General features: G+C 46.2%; 1 long non-coding RNA gene across 1 annotated transcript; it reads right to left on the bottom strand.

Moving 5' to 3' along the window:
- Positions 1–1,419: 1,419 nt before the first annotated feature.
- Positions 1,420–3,403, bottom strand: LOC129057902 (uncharacterized). The gene is made up of 2 exons (XR_008522676.1): positions 3,034–3,403; positions 1,420–1,744 (listed from the first exon to the last, which is right to left on the bottom strand). It is a non-coding gene; the product is annotated as an uncharacterized LOC129057902 (long non-coding RNA).
- Positions 3,404–21,308: the final 17,905 nt, after the last annotated feature.

The following is a 21,308-nucleotide window of genomic DNA, read 5'->3' as shown; positions in this document are numbered from 1 at the left end:
CTCTGTGTGTTTTTCTTTTCTTTCTCTTTCCCCCTGCTGGTCCATTTATCAATAAATCATGCAAAGATCCATTGAGTGCTCATGTGCTAGAGACTTGGGCTGGGGCAGGAATGAAGGTCAAGTGGTGGGGTGATAGGAAGAACCAGTGAAGGACAAAACCTGTGAGACCTGACCCAGGAACCAAGGAGCTTGCCATCTATTTGGATAAATGAGATGAGCACTGCAGAAAAGAAAGCACACCGCAGAAAGCAATATGTGAAAAATGTTGATATGGTTTGGCTTTGTGCTCCCACCCAAATCTCATCTTGAATTGTAATCGCACACCGCAGAAAGCAATATGTGAAAAATGTTGATATGGTTTGGCTTTGTGCTCCCACCCAAATCTCATCTTGAATTGTAATCCCCATAATCCCCACATGCTAAGGGAGAGACCAGGTAGAGGTAATTGAATCATGGGGGCAGTTTCCACCATGCTGTTCTCGTGATGATGAGTGAGTTCTCACGAGATCTGATGGTTTATAGGCTGCTCTTCCCACTTCACTTAGTACTTCTCCTTCCTGCCACCTTGTGAAGAAGATGGCTTGCCTTCCCTTTGCTGTCCACCATGATTGTAAGTTTCCTGAGGCCTCCCCAGTCATGCTGAACTATGAATCAATTAAGCCTCTTTCCTTTATAAATTACCCAGTCCCAGGCAGTTCTTTATAGCAGTGTGAAAACAGACTAATACAAATGCCAAGATAGGACTAAATGTGGAATACAACTGGATTTCTGAGAAAGGGGAGGCCATTGCTGGTTGCAAGGAGTCAGGGAAGATTTCTTTCAGGAGGAGACTTTGATCTTTGGGATCCTGAGGATCCTATCCTCTGTCATGCCATGCATGGGCCTCTGTTATTACATTTGTCATTCTGGGGACTGCCATCGGTTTGTCAGCCTCCTCCCATAGACTGTAAGCTCCATGAGGTCAAAAACCACATCCCTGTAGTCTTCTTCCGAGCACAGCCTGGTACGTGGTAGACACACAGAAAATGCATGCTGGGGTGAATTAATCCCACTACGCTTTCCCCCATGACTCAGTGTTTAGCACTCTCTATTATTGTCTTCCTCATACTCTCTCTTAGGAAATGCACCTGTTCTTGGCAACAGCTCTCATTTTAGGGTGTGTGTTGTTCAATCCACACCCCTGTAGCACATCTTAGACCCAGCATGTGTAGAGATGCCAGGATAATATCAAACTCTGAACTCCTCAAACCAGACACATGATCTCCCACCAATAGAGATCTGTGTTGGTGTGGCCTCTTTCCCCCTCCTAAAATGCAGCCTTAGAAAAGGACTGTGTGCAGGTAGTTTATTTTGGGAAGTCAACCAGGGATGCCAGTGAGGTGCTAGTAAGCATCAACAGGGAAGGAGGAAAAGCCAATACCATCAATGCCACACACACTGTAATGTGGTATCAAGCTCCCCATCCCATCACCAGGACATCATGAGAAGAGAATAAAATATCTCTGCATCATCTGCCCAAGGGACAGAAGACAGAATCATTTATCCAGCAGCTCCCATCTCCCAGTGGTTGAGGGTTTGTCCATGAGATGGTCCATGAGGGTTGGTCCATGAGATGTCAGCCCTTATCAACTTCAGTGGTGCCCAGCCATGAATTCCAATCCGGCTTCCGCAGGCATATAGAGATGAGCTACCATCAGCACAACGCTAATCAAGGTCAGTGTTCATCTCCTCACCATGGCTAGGGCTGGAATCAGAGGCAAGACCAAAAGGACAATGGGGAGGCACCCAAGTGATTCCATGCAGACCCTGTCCCTACTTGCCCTGTGTCCACCCACAGCACCTCCATCCTGCCAGACATCCAGGTCGCCCACTGAGCTATCTGCAGTTCTTCTTGGCCACCTCTCTCTCGGGACTTCCAATTCAGTCTCCTCCTTTCAACTCTTCCCTTGCATGTCTCTCAACTGCCCCCGTCTGTCACCACCATACTGTGAGTATCTCCCAACTCTTTCCATCCTATTGGCTTGCAAGTCTCCCAGTGGACTTGGCCACCTCATTTATTCCCTTCCAGTCCACCCTCACAGCTCCCCCAAAACCTTGCTTTGTGCATGTCACTCCAAGACTGGAAAGTTGGCTGCCTGCTCCCAATAAAGCTGAAACAATATTTCAAAGGCCTTTTGGAGGAGTTTGGAGTGTCCACCAAGGAAGTATAACCATTTATAGACCATCCATTTATCCCTTCCATTATTCAATCCTGTGTGAGGGCCTGCTCTGTCCCCAGCCTGTTCCAGGCACAGAGAGAGACGAGTGAGCCTCACGGAGCAGGATCTGCCATGTGATGGCAGCTGCTGTTCCAGTAAGACAGGCCACAAAATGACATGACATGTACCGAATAGAGACTCATTTTGATTTTTTTTTTTTTTTTCAGACGGAATCTGCCTCTGTCACCCAGGCTAGAGTGCAGTGGTACCATCTCAGCTCACTGCAACCTCTGCCTCCCGGGTTCAAGAGATTTCCCTGCCTCAGCCTCCCAAGTAGCTGGGATTACAGGCTCCCACCACCACACCCAGCTAATTTTTATATTTTTGGTAGAGATGGGCTTTCACCATGTTGTCCAGGCTGATCTCAAACTCCTGACCTCAGGTGATCCACCTGCCTCTGCCTCCCAAATGTTGGGATTACAGGTGTGAGCCACCATGCCCGGCCTGATCATTGTTTTTAAATTGGTAAAAATAAATAATAGAAACAAAAACTCACTAACAACAGAGTAAGGTAACAGAGAGTAACTGGGTGATGATGAGAGTGAGCTTCAGTAGGTGGCGAGGAAGGTGTTTGTGAAAACATGTGACAGGCAGGGCCCCAATAGGAAGATATGAAACAGGTGGCACACCCAAATTAAAAAATAATAAGGCTGCTCTTACTACTTTTTTTAACTCATATTGATAAGGAAGGTTTAGGGAAATGTGTAGCCTCATTCCACATCTGCCTAAATGTCCCCATCCCATACCCATGAGTCCTTTTTCCCATTGTCCTTACCTCTGCGAGACCTGGTTGGGTTGAGCTTTGAATTGGTGCTCTACTCTACAACCCTATAATCATCAGCACATGAACTAGAACCTCACTCACGTCTGCCCTGAGGCCACAGGAGAGGATTCCTTGAGAGCAGCCTCCGTACACAGGCTCTTAATTGAATATTCATGGCATTAATTCCTTTTATTCCTTCTGCAAGCTCCCTGGGTGGTAAGCAGGAGCTAAATGACACCATAATCTTGATCATCACTATTGTTGCCATAGCAACTAAGTGCCACAGCCACTTGATCTGCCAGCGCCTTGCCTTCCACCTGCACTTCATCCCATGCTACCACTGACGGTAATATGAAGATAATATGATCATCATGATGCCAGCACGTGCCCTGTTCTAATAATGTCCCCAGTAAGCAGGTTACCCCTGAGGTCATCGAATACATGAGCAACCCAATTCCAGAATCCATTGTGAGGGCCGTAGAGTCCACCTCTGGGACTATTCAGATATTAGTAAGGGTCCCAACAGGACACAGACTGCACACTCAAATTAGGATAATTCAAAGAAGGGTTGAAAATAGTTTCCCCCGACAAGTGTGGGGAGGGTTTGGGGGGCTCATAAGGAGCAGCGCTATAGCCCAGGAGAGATGAGGAGGGGCAGAAACCAAGGAGAAAGTTGAGCTACAGAGCCCACCCTGGAGAAGCAGGGACTCAGTGAAGTAACACAGACAGCCAGGGAGGGGACAGGAGAGTGACTACCCCAATTTTGCTCTTGTCCTCTCATCTCCTACAGCGCTCCTCCTACACCCCTCCCACTCCTCCTACACCCCTCCCCCTTCTACTACACCCCTCTCCCTCCTCCTACACTTCTCCACTTCCTTCTACACCCCTCCCCCTCTTCATAGACCCCTACCCCTCCTCCTACACCCCTACCCCTGCAAAAGCCAGAAGGACGGAAGCCCACAGTTGCAGCCCGTGTTCATCACGCTTTATATTTTCTGTATTTTATAATGCTTTGACATCCTGTGATCTTGCAGACACAGGGAGAAACTGCCTCTCCCCTCCTCAAGGTAACAAATTCCTAGAAATGGCAAGCAACTTGCCTGCTCACAGAGCATTCCTTTCAAATGCAAATCAACCAATTCAGAGTCCCTATCCCCAGCCCCTTCTTTATCTAACTCACACACACCAAGCCAATATTCCACCTGCCCTAAATCATTAAGGTGGGCCCTAATCCAAAATGCCTGGTGTCCTTTTAAGAAGGAGAGATAAGGACTCAGACATGTACAGAGTCCACTGGGAAACTTGCAAGCCGATAGTGTGGAAAGAGTTGGGAGATCTACTCGCAGTATGCACCAGGGATGACACAACTAGGGACCACCCCTATATCTCAGACCCATCCCCTGCCCCAGATTATTCAAGCTGCCCTATCCCAAGCCTGTTCAGCATGTCCACCCTACCTGGCCCATTCCTTCCTGGGAAAACCACAATAAAGGCTCTGGTCCCTGCCTTCCTCTGGCTCCCTCTGCCTCCTGAATGACCCTGGTCCTCTCCCTCATGGCCCCGTGCAGCCTGGCATGGCATGCCCACTCCTATTGGTTAAGCAAAGGAACGCTTCTTTCAACACAGTTGTGTCTGTGTCTGTGTCTCCCCATACCTAAAACGTTAAATCCTGGGGACATTTGCAAGCGCAGCCCATGCAGATCTGCCTCCCAGCAGAACAGGGTAGAGGGTTGATGCAGGGCAGCCATGAGAGTCCCAGCATAGGAACTTTTGTACTGTTATCTAAAAGACAGGCTGCTAGCCTCACAGAGATCTGGGCCAAGAACATTCAAGACATGAGGAATAGCTAAGGCAAGCCATTATCAGTCTTTGGAAGGAGACCAGGCCTCAGGGTCTGGTTGCCACAGCCAGAGTGTGCCCTCATGTCCAGGGAGCACTGACCCCTCCCCCTCCTGTCACCAGGCCTCCTGTGCCCTCACCCCTTTGCCTTCTTCTTTCTCAACTTTGATTATGCAGTTCAGTAGACATTCAGGCCAGGTGAATCCTAAGTCTTCTCGCTGCTTACCCCATCAACCCACCATGACCTTCCTCTCTTCTGATTCTAGAAGCTCCTGTGTATTTACTAAATGCAATCCAGGGCTAGGCATTTGACCTACATTACCTTGTTTAACCCTGAAACAACCTCCAAAGAAAGGAGTTAGTTTCTTAGTTTTTGAGACAGAGTTTCACTCTTTCACCCAGGCTGGAGTGCAGTGGCATGATCTCGGCTCACTGCAACCTCCACCTCCCAGGTTCAAGCGATTCTCCTGCCTCAGCCCCCCAAGTAGCTGGAACTATAGGTGCCCACCACCACACCTGGCTAATTTTTGTATTTTTAGTAGAGATGGGGTTTCACCATATTGCCCAGGCCAGTCTCAAACTCCGCACCTCAGGTGATCCACCTGGCGTGGCCTCCCAAAGTGCTGGGTTTACAGGTGTGAGCCACCGTGCCCAGCCAGAAAGGAGTTTTTATCCCCAGTTCCAGAGAGTTGAAACGGGGCTGTTTCAGAACACAATGCAGGATGCTTAACCACTGACCTGGGTAAGCACTGCCTTGCAGATGGCCCACAAGGGTGGTGTGGCTCTGTGACGGCCTGAATTGCATCCCACCAAATTCACATGTTGAAGTCGTAACCCTCAGTAGCTCAGAATGTGAGTAGCTCTTATCTCTCTAGAGGTAATTAAGGTAAAATGAAGTCATTAAGGTGGGCCCTAATCTGATATGCCTGGTGTCCTTTAAGAAGAGATTAGGACTCAGATATGCACAGAGGAAAGACCATGTGAGGACACAGGGAGAAGGTGGCATTTACAAGTCAAGAAGAGAGGTCTCCAAAGAAACCCAACCCTGCCAACACTGTGATCTAGGACTTCCAGCCTTCAGAACTGAGAGCGTATAAACATGTTGTTTAAGCCCCCAGCCTGTGGTCCTCTGTTATTGATGGCAGTGGCTGCTGCCATCACACTGGCTGCAGCAGGCAGGCGTGGCTGGGGCTGCACACTCCACGGAGCCAGTGGGGCCCCACTCCTTCTGAGTTGGGGCAGGAGTTCCCCAGTGTTGCTGCAGCCGTCCAAACTGTGGCTGTGGATGTGAACCTCCCTGTGCTCTTGTGGGGGGCCAGGAACAGGCAGGATCTGCCCTCCTGGATGCAGCTGCAGCTGCCAGACCTGCAGCTGCAGACATGGGCCTCCTGATTTCTGGAGCAGGCAGGAGCCGGGGACAACTGGGAGCCCCACCCCTTCTGGGTTGGCGTGGTGGGAGCTCCCAGGTGCAGCTGTGGCCACCCTCCCAGGCACAGGACAAAGGCGTCTCTGTAGCCTGCACCCTAGGGGGCTCCAGGAAGAAGGCTGCTATCCCTGCAGGCTTGTGGGTATCTACTCCTGCTGCCTGGCCTCTCCTCCTCTGAGGTCCATGAAAGCCCTGGACTTAACCAGAGCAGGGCAGTGGACAGCCAGAGGATGAAGAGGAATATCCTCTCTGTTGAGAGCCGCAGAGAGATGACCTGCTGGCAGAGAGGAGCCACCCTCTCCAGGGCCTCCTTTCCACTGAGAGCTGCAGAGATGACCAGCTTGCAGAGAGGAGCCACCATCACCCTCCAGAGCCTCCTCTCCACTGAGTGCTATCAACGTCGGGATGACCAGTTGCAGAGGAGCTACCCTCTCCAGGGCCTCCTCCCTGCTGAGAACAGAACACTCAACAGAAGACCTGCCTACAGAGAGGAGCTACCTACTGTGGGTCTCCTCTGAGCTGTTGTAATACTCAGTAAAGCTCATCCTCGTTTTGTTCACACTTCACTTGTCTACATACCTCATTTTTCCTGGATGTAGGACAAGAACTCTGGCAAGGGCACCATGGCCACAGAGGTTTCCAGCCAGAAAATCAATACCCCAAAGATCCTGTAACATTATGACACCCTGGCTGACTAATACAGGCTCTGAATGCTTGTAATAAAAACAGGGTAGCTTCAAAATGGTTTCCACATCAGTTTTCTAAAGTGGAGAAGGACTCTCTCCTGAGTCTGGCTGAAAACATGGAAGGGGACAATGATGCTCTGATGCAGCTGAGGGACCTCTCTGGGACCCAGCCCGGATAGTGCAGCTGTGTAGGAGGGAAGGGTGTCTACCCCAAGCCTGTCTCCTTTGGAGATTTTGGTTCCTATTGTAGACCACAGTGGAGTTGGCACTAGGGAAGCCTTGCTCCTCTCTACTGCTATGGGTGTGTTTGGCATTTTAATGGGCTCTTGATGCATTTCCACACTCCTCCGAGCACTCCCAAGCCCCAGGTGCAGTAGTGTGGTGTGCATCCAGCACTGCAGAAGGTAGGTGCTTCCACATGAAACTCTATAGGCCAGGCACTTTAATTTGGAAGTGGAGGCACCCTGGTGTACCCCATGGGCCTGAGTCACCCACTCCCCAACCAACCACCAAACAAGAGAGTCCTACCTCTCACCACAGAAGTGCTTTCTGGCTTTAGTTTTTCCTGTAAAAAACTAAATATTTATTCATGGGATATTTATCAGATGAATAAAGACTTTGTGTATCTTTAATTGGTAAGACCTCGCCTTCTCCCTCTCCCCATTCTTAAACAAAACTTGGGAACCTTGATTTTTTTTTTTTAAACAGAAGATTGCTCTGAACCCACGGAATGGACCCATTCTTTGGTCCGTTTTCCGCTCTGTTGCCCGTGAATGTACACACACCTTTCCAGATCCACTTTTGTCCTCCCCAGCTGGAATAAAGCCACCTGTTATTAGGCCCACAGCAGTGGATTGTGTGAGTCTGTCCCCCTGGATATCAAGAAAACTGATGTGACTCTAATATACACAATTTCTCCATCTTGCCTGCTTCCGTGTGTCTGGCCTCAGTTCTGCCTTTCACGTGCTAGTCTAAATATAAATTCTGAGGGTGAAGCATGCCTACAGAAGTCTTTTTGCCAGACTGATTTCTGCAACAGGTGTCACGGAGTGATGCACTGGCTTCCCATTTATTGTGTGCATTAATGGACAACATCTGTTCAACTCCCCTCCTGCTCACCCTCATCATGGGATCCGTGGACAGAGGTTCAGCTGCATCCTCCTTCAACCTTCAGTTCTTGATCACTCTATAAGTAATTTGTGGCCCCAGTGAGAATGCCTTTGAGCAAACACTTTTTCTTAAATCTATTCTCTCTTCTTTTGTTGGGTTTTGCAGCCTTCAAAGGTCAAACACCCCCCTCTAGGCTGGCTTTCTTCTTTTGTGGGCCAGATTCCCATTTTTCCAGAGCTCTGTGGGAACACCCTAAATCCTGGGGAGAATTCCTGTCTGTGAGATGAAAACCTGGCCCCATGTCTGTAAAAAAATTTGGAAAGCTTCAGCTCTTAAGGAGGATATTGGGAATTGTGGAGCACGCAGACACCTCAAACTCAGCTATTCGTCTGGAACCTAGCACATTTGTAATAAAAATGTGTCAGTTACCTGGGCAAGAGCCATGGCTGATTTAATGCCAAGTTGAAGGTAGACTGCCCCAGGGAACAGAGTGAATGTGTACTAGAAGTAAAACCTCCCTTGCACTTCGACGGAGGAGATGTTGCTATATACACGCCAATCATTTTCCTGGACACAGGAAAAGGGCCAAGAGAGAGGTGGGCCGGTGATGGAGTGAAGCCTGCCTTTGGGCACTGGGTGGTGGGGCTGTGTCCCAGGGATTGGGAGAGCTGGTGTATCCTGCAAAGTAGCCCAGTGCAAGGAGGCTGCCAGATTTCTCAAATAAAAATACAGGGTATCGACTAAATGTGGATTTCAGATAAACACAAATCACCATTTAGCATAAATATGTCCCAAGTATCTGAAATTCACATTTAACAAGGAGTCCTGTATTTCATCTGGCAACCCCAGAAGGGGGCTGATGCAGGTCCCAGCCAACATACTGTTCTCTCCGAGGAGCTGAGGTCACAAGAGGCGGGAAGCAGGAGAAGAAGCCAGGGATGGAGTGGAAATTGGATCCAAGTGGGAGCAAGTCTGGCACTGGAGATGAGACCAGGACACACGGCTTGGAACCACAGACTGAGTCAGACAGCCACATGTGGGCCACCGAGGTGGGCTTTTGTGTGTTTGCTGCCTGACTTTCTTTTGGCTATTACGCAAATTGAAATCTGATTTCTGCAGTCACTGGGAATTTACCTGATAAACTCTAGAAGGAGATGGATGAAGACTGCTCTGCCATCCTTTCCTGGGAAGACAGCCTTCCCTCTCCCCTTCTAGATATAAGTCTACGGCTCAAGACTAAACTCACACCTGGGGCTGACAAACACAGCAGCAGCTCCCCACAGCCCACTCAGGCCTCTGGTCCAGCCCGTTTCTCCTCGTGTCCATGTATTCAGACCTCAGTGCCTATTTCCTTCAAAATGTTAGTCAAAGAAAAAATTGAGAGAAAAAATCAGGAAAGGATGAACTACAAATTGCTCTTCCATTTTCTGGAACACAAGCCAGTGAGAACTGTCTCCGCCCTCCCTCAGACCTGCAAATACCCAGGGGATCACCAACCATACAAATGGGGAGGGGACTCCACGTGATGATGGGGGGTTCTCAGCAGGACCATTGTCCTCATCACTTACCCAGCATGTGGCACATATTTTGAATAAATACTAAGATGAAACACTTATACGGATACACGTGCATGAGACTGTGTGTGAGAGAGAAAGAGGAGCCCCTGAATCTTCACATGAACTCTAGGTGGATCCTACGTATCATCCTCCCAGGGAGCAGACGAGGAAATTGAAAGTGATAGAGGATAAAGGATAGGTGGCTTGGCCATGATCCCAAGCAGCCTTGCAGGTTCAGGGTGCTGACCACTGTGTTCTGTGGCCACCCCAGGAGACAATGTGTCACGATTGGCGAAAATGAATGATCCACTTAGAGTCAGGGTGGACTTCTAGACCCGGATCCTGGGCCTCCCACAACCCTGGTATGGACAGTACAAGTGTAGAGTGGGCCCAGTAGTGCTGCCCATCATGGTGTTCCAGGCACTTCTTCCTCTATTTTCTGTCCTGGATGGAGGCAAATGTCTCAATGGGCACTTGGGCCAGGCCAAAAGCTCAAAGCAGCTCTCACAATCTCACCCCTGGCGCATGAAGGTCCCCGGAGGTCCCCGGAGCTATGCCCTTACAAGGTGATGTGAGGGAGGCCTGGGCTGAGGCTGCTTCTCTTTCTCATAGCACTATCGGCCAGCCCCACTTGCTGTGTGCTGAGAACACCAACTAAGGGCACTCTGCCTCGTCTTTTCAACTTTTAGGGACCAAGTGTCATGCCCTTCAAATAGATGGGATAACTGACCATATTCGATTAATGTAGGAAATGTCACGCTCTTCCCAGAAATAACTCCAAAGATTAAAAAAAAAAAAGTCATTCTTTTTGTCTGTGGGATCCTAGGGGCATTATTTCCTACACGTTTATACCAGGTGGGAAAATAACTATCGTAGTTTTCATTGGAACAATTATATATTTAGCATTTGTTTAAATTTAGACTTCCTAATTTTTCTCTGTCACTAAACAACCACACACAAACAAGATGCAATTTTCTAGTCCAAAATAAACAGAGCAAATAGTTTCCCAGATACCAAAGTCCCTTACCACAAGGAGAGTGGATGCCTGCCATGGGTCTCCTCCCCTGGGACTGGGTTCTCACACTGAGCTCAGTTGGGTTAAGGGTGCCCGGTGTGAACCGGATGCCCCAAGATCACCAGGTCATTAAGTTGCTGCTTCTGTATGGCCCTCTAGGAAAGGTCTCTTTGTTTTGATTTGTTGCAGCCATCTTCAGTCTTGGGTTTCTCTATTTCTAATGCCACATTATGGAATTGGAATTTTCTGTGTCCTAGCTTGCTCTGGGTTGATAGAATCAGGGACTCTCAGGATTGGAGGGTGATTAGGAAGCCCTTCAATACAACTGTCTTCCCCAAATGCCTAGGGAAACTCTTTTAGGTCAGTTCTGGGACGGGGGAGACCGCTGCCAGGGTGATCATTTGAAGTCCAGGCAATTCCCTTGTGTCATCCACCTGGCAAATGAATCAGCTCTTCTGTGCCTCCCACTGAAGGTCATTTTCTTCCATCCATGCTCCAACTCCACTTTCTTGGGCCACGTAGGACCTGTCTAATCCTCCTTCCATGTCACCAGCATCAAACTATTTGAAGATAGGTATCAGGTCACCGCAGGTTAAAAAAAAAGTGCAAATTTATTCTCTTACATGGATGGCATTTCAAATAACTGCTGAAAGGATGTATCATTCAATACAGTGATGAGATAATTGGTTAACTGTTTAGCTTAGATCTTTATCTCAGTTGATGAGCCAAATATATTCCAGCTGGATTAAGGATAGAAAGATTCTTTTTAAATGAAATCATAAAATAATGAAAAATTTTAAATAGCTAGAAAAAAATGTTAGTTAAAAAACATCTGGGACTGGATGTGGCCTTTCTAAGCATAATATCAAAATCAGAGTAAACAAAGAAAATGCTCACTGATTTTTTTTCAAACTTAGAAATTACAAGCATCTAGATGTTAAAAATAACCCAAAACAATTTTAAAGTAAAAAACGCATTGGAAGCATTTGTAGTATATGTGACAAATAATTGGGATCTTTTGTATAATAGGAGGCTTCTCAAAATGATAAGGGAACGTGAATAAGTTATTCATGCAATAATAAATGCACATAGCTAAAAGCATTGAAAAGATTTAATTTTGTTCAGTAACCAAAGAAATGCAAACTTAAAAATGGATGTGTTTTCCACCCGTTAGATGGAAAGATTAAAGGCATATAACGCTCAGTTGGGATGAGGTCTGGGAAATGAGAGCTATGTGGAATGGTGCAAACTTTCTCAACAGAAATGTGTCAATATGCATCAAAAGTACTTTCACACAGAAATCCCACTGCAATGATTTATGCTAAGGAAACATTAAGAATGTCAGCAAAAGGCTTAGGTATAAGACCGATTAATTAGTTTTAAAATAAGACTTCAGACTAAGTTGAATGTCCTACAATATGGATTTAACAGATATATACTTTCTGACAGTTTCAAAACATATGCATATGATACATTAAAAGAAAAAGAGGTTAAAATCTGGTATTCAGTACACAACTATGCATAGCCATTTAGATAAGCACGTTCTGTTGTATCCTTATATATGTGCATACAGATAATTCTGGAAGGAGATTATTATCACAGACTGTCTCTAGAAGATGGAATTACAGGTAGCTTCTGTTTTGTTCTCCTTGCATATCTGTACTTTATACTTCTTTTAAAATAAGCTAAATTTATTATATTCTAAAAACAAATTTAAAAACTGAGGTAGCACTTAAGATCTGTGATACCAGTAAAGTAACAGGAAATCAAAAAGCCCAATGCTGTAATAGTTGTGGTGAAACAAGCACAGGCCTACATTGTATGTAACTATGTAAATTGGTAGGAATATTTTTGGAGGTCAATATGGCATTGTTAACCAAGAACTGCATAAAGGTTCATTCCTTTTGACTGAGTAATGCCATTCTGGAAGTAATTCTCAGGAGTAAAACTGCTCCACGTCTGTACTTAATACAGTATTCATATTCATGTGGGAAAACAGTTACTTTTATAATAAAGAGCTAAGTAAAGGATGATATAAAAACTAAGTGGACTATCCTGATGTCATTAACATTGTCATTGCCATTTTTTATTTAATAACACATACTTTGTGTTTGGTATCTAAAATTATTTCCAGGGCCAGGTGTGGTGGCTCACACCTGTAATCCCAGCACTTTGGGAGGCCAAGGCAGGTGGATCACCTGAGGTCAGGAGTTCAAGACCAGCCTGGTCAACATGACAAAACCTCATCTCTACTAAAAATATATATACACACACACACACACACACACACACACACACAATTAGCCGGGCATGGTGGCATGCACCTGTAATACCAGCTACTCAGAAGGCTGAGGCAGGAGGATCGCTTGAACCGAGGAGGTGGAGGTTGCAGTGAGCCAAGATCACGCCACTGCACTCCAGCCTGGGCAACAGAGTAAGACTCTGTGTCAAAAAAAATTATTTCTAATCACAAGAATTTCATTATGCCAGAATTGCGTGTTTATATGCATGCAGTCAGAGAGAGTGGGAGCCCAAAAGTAAAAACATGAAAGCAATTTGATTCGTTGAGCTTCTGGAGCTATTTTTGATATCTAATATTAGTAAAATAACAATTTCATGTGGCTTTGGGGGTAAAAAGGGGGTAAGGGTTTAAACTGTTAGGATTGGCTCTTAATGGAAACAAATTGTCTTTCATTGATCATACCCCCTTTTCTGACAACTCCCAAGTTACTTTTATAATAATCCATGCTGGAAATTTGTCTGGGGTCAACATAAGTTTTATCAGTTTAGATACCCGGTGCATTAGTCTGTTCTAACGCTGCTGTGAAGAAATACCCAAGACTGGGCAATTTATAAAGAAAAAAGGTTTAATTGACTCACAGTTCTGCACGGCTGGGCAGGCTTCAGGAAACTTACAATCATGGCAGAAGGCGCCTCTTCACAGGGTGGCAGGAGAGAGAATGAGTGCAAGCAGGGGAAATGCCAGATGCTTTATGAAACCATCAGATCTCATAAGACTCACTCATTATCACGAGAACAGAATGGGGGAACCACCCCCATGATACAATTACCTCCACCTGGTCCCATCCTTGATGCATGGGGATTATTACAATTCAAGGTGAGATTTGGGTGGGGACACAGAGCCAAACCATATCACCTGGGTACTAAGTAGTGGAGATATTAATATATCAATACATGTTAATAATATGTATTATAATATGTAATATACAATACATATTAATAATATGTATTGTAATATGTAATATACAATACATATTAATATGTATTGTAATATGTAATAATACATATTGTAATATGTAATAGTAATAATCATTGCTGCTGTTCATTTCTGCTGCATTTAACCTGTATCCCCCACCCAATAGCAACCATGGTAAAACATAAAATTAGTATTCCTCCTATTTTACATAGCATCCTCTTCCTACAAGATGCCGTGCTCTCCTTTATCTATTTGATGCAGGTGTCATGATTCTGATTTTTGCAGGTGAAGAAACTGAGGCTCAGAGAAGTGAGGACCTTGCTCAGGGTCACAAGATGGTAAGACTCAGCCATGACTGGGCCTGAGTCCCTCATTGTTTTCAACATAGCATGGCTGTTGCACAGATTCAGTGCCATCAACGTGAGAACTGTGGGACCAGCCAGCCAGGATCTGAGTACTTGTTAGTAGGGTAAAGGATTTTTCCACACATGATGCAGTGGCATACATTAGCTTCAGACTATCTCTAATACCCAGTCCAGAGTGCAGACTCTGTCAGTGACTGTGGAAAAGACTCTAAACTGAGGCCCACACCTTCCTTTTCTGTCTGGACACACAGCTAGATGGTGTTCCCCAGCCTGCCTTGTAGCTAGGTGTGGCCAGGAGGCTGCTTTATAACTCCTGCATCCTCCCTCTCTTTTTATTTGACTGGTGCCTGAATGTCGACATCCCAGTTAGCCCTGGGAAGCTCAATGAAGACAGTAGAGCCAGCAAGTCAACTCCATCCACTGACCAGGGGCCTCTGCATTGCACAGTGATTCAGTGAGGGATCTTCTATTGGATGTTCTCTGAGACTTATTAGGCAGCTGGTGGCACCTTAACTAGTGCAATGATCATTCATTTCTCCATTTCTCTACATCATTTTTCCTCATCTTTTCATTCTTCTCTAAGTCCACCTGTGTGAGATTTGGCATCAAAAGACTCCATGCTGCATCTGTAGCCATCAAAGACATTGCCTTTGCATCTTAGAGTGAATCTCTTCACAATTTTATCCTTTGACGTCCTCAGTTATAATCTAGGTCTACATAATGATTTTTTAAATGCCAACCCATTAGGTTCTAGGAAGTAGACTAAAATGTCAATGATATGGTTTGGTGACTCTGGGTCCCCAACCAAATCTCATCTCAAATTGTAATCCCCATGTGTCAAGGGAGGGACCTGGTGGGAGATGATTGGGTCACAGAGACAGTTTCCCCCGTGTTGTTCTCATGACAGTGAGGGAGTTCTCATGATACATGATGTTTTTTAAAGTGTTTGGCAGTTTCCCCTGCTTTCTCTCCCCTGCTGCCATGTAATACATGCCTTGCTTTCTCTTCACCTTCTCCTAAGATTGTAAGTTTCCTGAGGCCTCTGCAGCCATGTGGAACTGTGAGTCAATGAAATCTTTCTTTATAAATTTCCCAGTCTCAGGCAGTATCTTTATAGCAGTATGAGAATACAGTAATACAGAAAATTGGTACCAGCAGTGGGGTACTGCTATAAAGATAACCTGAAAATGTGGAAACAAATTTGAAACTGGGTAACAGGCAGAGGATGGAACAGTTTGGAGGGCTCAGAAGAAGACAGGAAGATGTGGGAAAGTTTGGAACTTCCTAGAGACTTGTTGAGTGGTTTTGACCAAAATGCTGATAGTGATACAAAAAATGACGTCCAGGCTAAGACAGTCTCAGACAGAGATGGGAAACTTGTTGAGAACTGGAGCAAAGGTCACTCTTGCTATGCTTTAGCAAAGAAACTGGTGGCATTTTGCCACTGCCCTAGAGATCTGTGGAACTTTGAACTTGAGAGAGATGATTTAGGATACCTGGCAGAAAAAAATTTCTATGCAGCAAAGCATTCAAGAGGTGACCTGGCTTTTCCAGAAAGTGTATAGTTATATGCATTCACAAAGAGATTATTTTAAATTTGAACTTATGTGTAAAAGGGAAGCAGAGCATAAAAGTTTGACAAATTAGCAGTCTGACCATGCAGTAGAAAAGAAAAACCCATTTTCTGGAGATAAATTCAAGCTTGTTGCAGAAATTTCATAAGTAACAAGCAGCCAAATGTTAATAGCCAAGACAATGGGGAAAATGTCTTCGGGACATGTCAGAAATCTTTGAAGCAGCACTTCCCATCACAGGCCTGGAGGCTTAGGAGGGAAAAATGGTTTCATGGGCCAGACCCCGGGCCCCAGTGCTCTATGCAGCCTTGGGACTTGGTGCCCTGCGTTCCAGCCACTCCAGCTCCAGCCATGGCTAAATAGGCCAAAGTGCAGCTTGGGCCATGGCTTCAGAGGGTGCAACCCAAGCCTTGGTGGCTTCCATGTGAATCTGGGCTTGCAGGTGTGCGGAAGACAAGAGTTGAGCTTTGAGGACCTCTGCTTAAATTTCTGAAGATGTATGGAAATGCCTTGATGCCAGGAAGAAGCCTGCTGCAGGGGTGGAGCCCTCATGGAGAACCTCTGCTAGTGCAGTCCAGAAGGAAAATGTGGGGTGCAAGCCCCCACACAGAGTCCCCACTGGGGCACTGCCTAGTGGAGCTGTAAGAAGAAGGCCACCATCCTCCAGAATCCAGAATGGTAGATCCACTGACAGCTTGCACCATGCACCTGGAAAAGCTGCAGGCACTCAATGCCAGCCCATGAAAGCAACTGCAGGGACTGTACCCTGCAGAGCCACAGAATAGGGCTTCCAGGCTGTGGGAGCCCACCGCTTGCATCAGCGTGCCTGGATGTGAGACATGGAGTCAGAGAAGATTTTAGAGCTTTAAGATTTAGTGACTGTCCAGCCGTGTTTCAGACTTGCATGGGACCTGTGGCCCCTTTGTTTTGGCCAATTTCTTCCATTTGGAACGGAAGCATTTACCCAGTGCCTGTACTCCCATTGTAACTTGGAAGTAACTAACTTGCTTTTGATTTTACAGGCTCATAGGCTGAAGGGACTTGCCTTGTCTCAGATGAGACTTTGGACTTAGACTTTTGGGTTAATGCTGGAATGAGTTAAGACTTTGGGGGACTGTTGGAAAGGCATGATTATGCTTTGAAATGTGAGGACATGAGATTCGGGAGGGGGATTCAGTCCCCCAGGATGCTCAGAGCAGAGACCAAGGTCTACAGCAAGCTTACTGGTGAGAGATTTGGAGAGGTCTGTGGATGGGTTGTTCAGGGACTCCTACCAACCCAAGGGTGGCCCTGCACATCCTCAGGGAACAAAGCAAGAACTACTGCTCAGAATCTCCAACTGCCTGTCCCAGTGGTGAGTCACTTGGTGGAGCTGGGGCAGGACACTAGAACTAACAGGACTCAGGGTTGGCGAAGGGTTGGTCACAAAGACAAAAGGTCATGTATCATTTATTCATTCAAATTCCATTCATTCAAAAAGCATTTGCTCAATGCTTGCTCTGTATTGGTGCAGTCTAAGAACTGAGCATATGCAGAAGACTCTGGCTCAGATGCCAGGAGGAGATCAAAGTCCAGCCAGAGACCATGGAGGAAGGCAGTGTCTAACACATGGCACCTGCCTGGTAAGTGCATGCTGCTTGAGGGTTGAATGAATGAAGCTCAGAGTTTTCAGATGCGCAAGTCCCATCACCAGCAAGGTTACTCAGGTCTTTGTTACCTTCTTTGATTCAAAGGGAAAGAGCAGCATTTTATAAAAATACTCAATAAATGGTAAAATGAAACTTGTTGTAACAGGTCATGTTCCCTGTCATGTAGTAGCTACCTACTACATGTATAGCGATAGCCAGAAATGTCAAGCTTGGCCAGAAATGCTGGTCTGTGGAGACAAGAAGAAGGCCTCCCCTGCATTTAACTCATAAATGATCACAGTTGAGGGAAACAGGAAGGGAAAAGCACTGGCCTGTGTTCACTCTGAAAATGATCACCACGCAGCATTTGAGTGCATGCCCTGTGCCACGCTTTCTTCATCTCCAAAGGAAATGAGGTGGCATGAGTTGATCTCCACGTACTGTCATCAATTTATATTTTGGATTCTCCACTGAATTCAGAAATTTCTCAATTGTTCCCAGGGCTTTCCTATTAGGTAATGTGTTTTTTTTCCAGTAAGATAAGATTGGTGTTCTTCCCATCAGGTTTAACTCTGAGAAGGTAGCAGAACTACAGTGCAATGGAATCCCCATTGTATTTTGTAGCCAGGGCATCAAAAAGGACAACATCATTTCCTGAAAGAGGTTCAGGGTGAGAAATAAGTTCCTAAACCCAGTGATTTCCCACAGTGCCAAACAGGATGTAACTTGCAGCTGAGTCATGAACTTTTTATCTCTTGGCCCACATGGGAAGCTTAATTCCAGTGACACCGTCCTTGGTCAAATTCTTTTAGATGAGAATGGGGCAGTGAGGTTGGTCCTGACCATGAATTTTATGTCAGTAGGAAAATGCATGCACTTGTTTGGGGTGCTGGCAGGGAGAAGCTGTTAATGGCATCTCTGTCTGGGAACATGGAGCCCTTGGTTTAGGACTTGGTGTTGAAGGGGGCATTTGTCAACCTATTGACTCATGGATCCATGATACTAGCCAATGAAGAGATGGAGAGGACTGGGATTCCCCACCTAGTGATTCCTGTTGGTCTTAGAGCGATAGTGGACAGGAATCTTGCAGATCATTTGGCCCATAATTTCCATTTTATAGACAAAGAAACAGAGGTTCACAGCAGAGAGACACTTGCCCACTGATACACGTGCATGGTATAAAACTACTAGTGAAAATCTAAAGCAATTACAGGCTATATGCAGAGGGGTAGAGACTCTGGCATGCATCCTTCTGTGGCCTCTGTTCACTGTGTACCCTTGGCCATCCTCAGCTCTGAAATTCCATGACATTTGGCTCAGAAAATATCTATCTCCCTACTCTTCTGACTTAGTCCTGTGTTCCTAACAGAAGAAATGAAATTCAAGTCCACAATCCCAAGACTGGAGAATTCTTTCTGAGGTTTCTGTCCTGGGGCCAGCCCTCCCCTTGTCTCTAGAACCCAGTGATTGGCAGAAAAGACAAAAATATAAATAGAAACAGTGACCACCACAGTCACTAATAACAATTAATGATAATAATAATAATTGCAATTCTCACCTACTTAGTACCTACTACATGCCAGAGCCAGTGACTTTGAGACTGCTTATTCTATCCTCATTTCACAAATGAAAACAATGGTGCTCAGAGAGGTTAAGTGACCAGCCCCAAGTCCCACTGATGGGATGGTGAGGATTTGGTCCGGTGGGAGTGATAAAGGACATTCTCTTTCCCGCTCTGAAACGGCCCATCAGGCAGAGCACATGCGGGAACAGGAGCAGTTCCTGCTGTACCTGTTTCAGGATTAAAGTGTAGCCTGAGACTTCAGGACATAGGAGACTTTGGCAGAGCTGGCTGGAGGTGGTCTTTCCCCGGCTTTCAGAGATGGGCTCCCCTTCTTCCAGCCCCACAGGGAGCTTCCAACCCCACCATGAGGAGCAGGCGTCTCTCTAAAATGGCCCACAAAGCTCCAGGTCATCTGAGCAGCACACCCCAGCACCCTCCTTCTTGCACATGTACCAGATGCCCCCACCTGCTCCCAGGCCTACTTCTCCCTCACTGCGGGGTCTTCAGAATAATCTGAGATGGCCCCAACCTGCTACCACTCCCACCTTTCACAGCCCACTTGGGCAGCCCCTCATCAGGAAGCTCTGGACCTGCCGCTTGGGTTAGGGGCTCTCCTTGACATGCCCCTGGATGGAGCACAGATCCCATGTAGTGAATCTGCAGCTGATCACAGGCTCTCCCCAGAGATGGTGCCTCCTAGAAGGCCCCTCCTAAGAGGGACCATGTCTTCTTAATACCTGCGTCCTTAACCCTGGCATCTTCTGGAATAACCCAGACCCTCAATCCATGTTTATTGAATTGAATAAAGAAATGAAGACAGAGAGATTGGTTCGAGTGGTGCTTCTCAGCCTTTTATACTCCGTGCCCTTTTTGGTAAACATAGAAATCAGGTGCAGCCTCACCCAACCTCACTGGAGACAGTGAGGTGCTGCACAGTTCCCCTCCCCACACGTGCACAAGTATCTGCAGCTGTCAGCCAAGCCATTTCTCTCAAGCTTAGTGCCTGGAATCTATGTCTCCAGCACAATGTGTAACTTATCTCATTATCCAAACTACACACAACACACTTTCTCAAAATGCATTTGCTCCTCACCTTCAAAACTGGGATCCACTGCCTTAGAGGCCTTCGAAAACTCACTGAGTTATGGAGTTGAGTTGCAGTGACAGGAAACAACGGCTTGACTAAAGTCATGGTGATGGGAATGAAATAAAGAAACAGAATCAAGGAACACATCAGAGGAAGGACAAACAAAACTTGGCACATTTATCTCAGACTGTGCAATGGGCAGAGCCTAAGAGGGAAGCTGAGGGTTCTCACTCACCTCTCCCAGTCCCTTCCCTGATGGAGAGCCAGGCGTCATCAGCCACCATACATGGCAAGGCGAGGGAACAGAAGAGACCCTCAGCAGTAACCCATGGAGAGGGAAGAAAGAAGGGTGAAGATCAGTTGACTCTGGGGGACACCAACCTTCAAGTCCCCCATGAGACAGCTGGCCACGCTTTGGGAGAGAGGCAGGAATCTCTCTGCATTTTTAGTCTAAGAAGAGAAGAGATATAGGAAACCCGATCCCGTCCATAAAGGCTTGAGAATCTCACAAGTCAAATGACGATGTCAAGTCAAGTGGTACAAGAGACCTAGACTTCCGAGGGGCCATGAGAAGCCTGTGAGATGACGTGAATCTGAACTGGAAGAGCAGCCCTGCATTCTCTGGGCTGTAGTGGAGTCTGCAAGTTCAGTGGAGGGACTTAGTATGATGGAAAGCACGTTTTTCTCACCAACAGAGAATGTGAGTGCAATAAAATGAGATCACAAGCAATCTTCAAGACTTCACCATTTTCTTCCATTTGTGGCAATAGAGAACTTCTAAAAATATCCATTTCACATAAGCAATGTAAAAATAACAGCTTAAAAACAGTCATGCCAATGGACGGAGATTTTCCTGGGAAAATAAATCCTATGTGCTGAAATACAAATAAATAAATGAATAAATATGATTAATTCTGTGAAAGCACTATGGTTCTCCAGGCTCCAGGAATCACTGGACTGTTGGGGCAGCCAACCCATGGGCATGGCTTCTTTCTTCCTCTATGGGTTTTTAAGGGTCATTCACAAACTTTTCTGGACAGTCTGTGCACTATGCCGAGTTCTAGAGGTACAGAGCTGAATGAAACAGAGGCCTGTCCTCAGGAAACGCTGTAAACACACAGTTGTCCTATAAAGTGGCAAGGCCCGAAAGAACCAATTCTCCCAGGATATGAGAGAGGAAGGGAAAGAGCTTTCAACAGATAATTTTAAAACAATAACAT

Source organism: Pongo abelii, chromosome 11 (genome assembly GCF_028885655.2).
Source record: "Pongo abelii isolate AG06213 chromosome 11, NHGRI_mPonAbe1-v2.0_pri, whole genome shotgun sequence".
In the NCBI taxonomy this organism is placed as follows: Eukaryota; Metazoa; Chordata; class Mammalia; order Primates; family Hominidae; genus Pongo; species Pongo abelii.
Note: the sequence above shows the minus strand (reverse complement) of the source record. Positions and strands in the feature narration are given on the sequence as shown.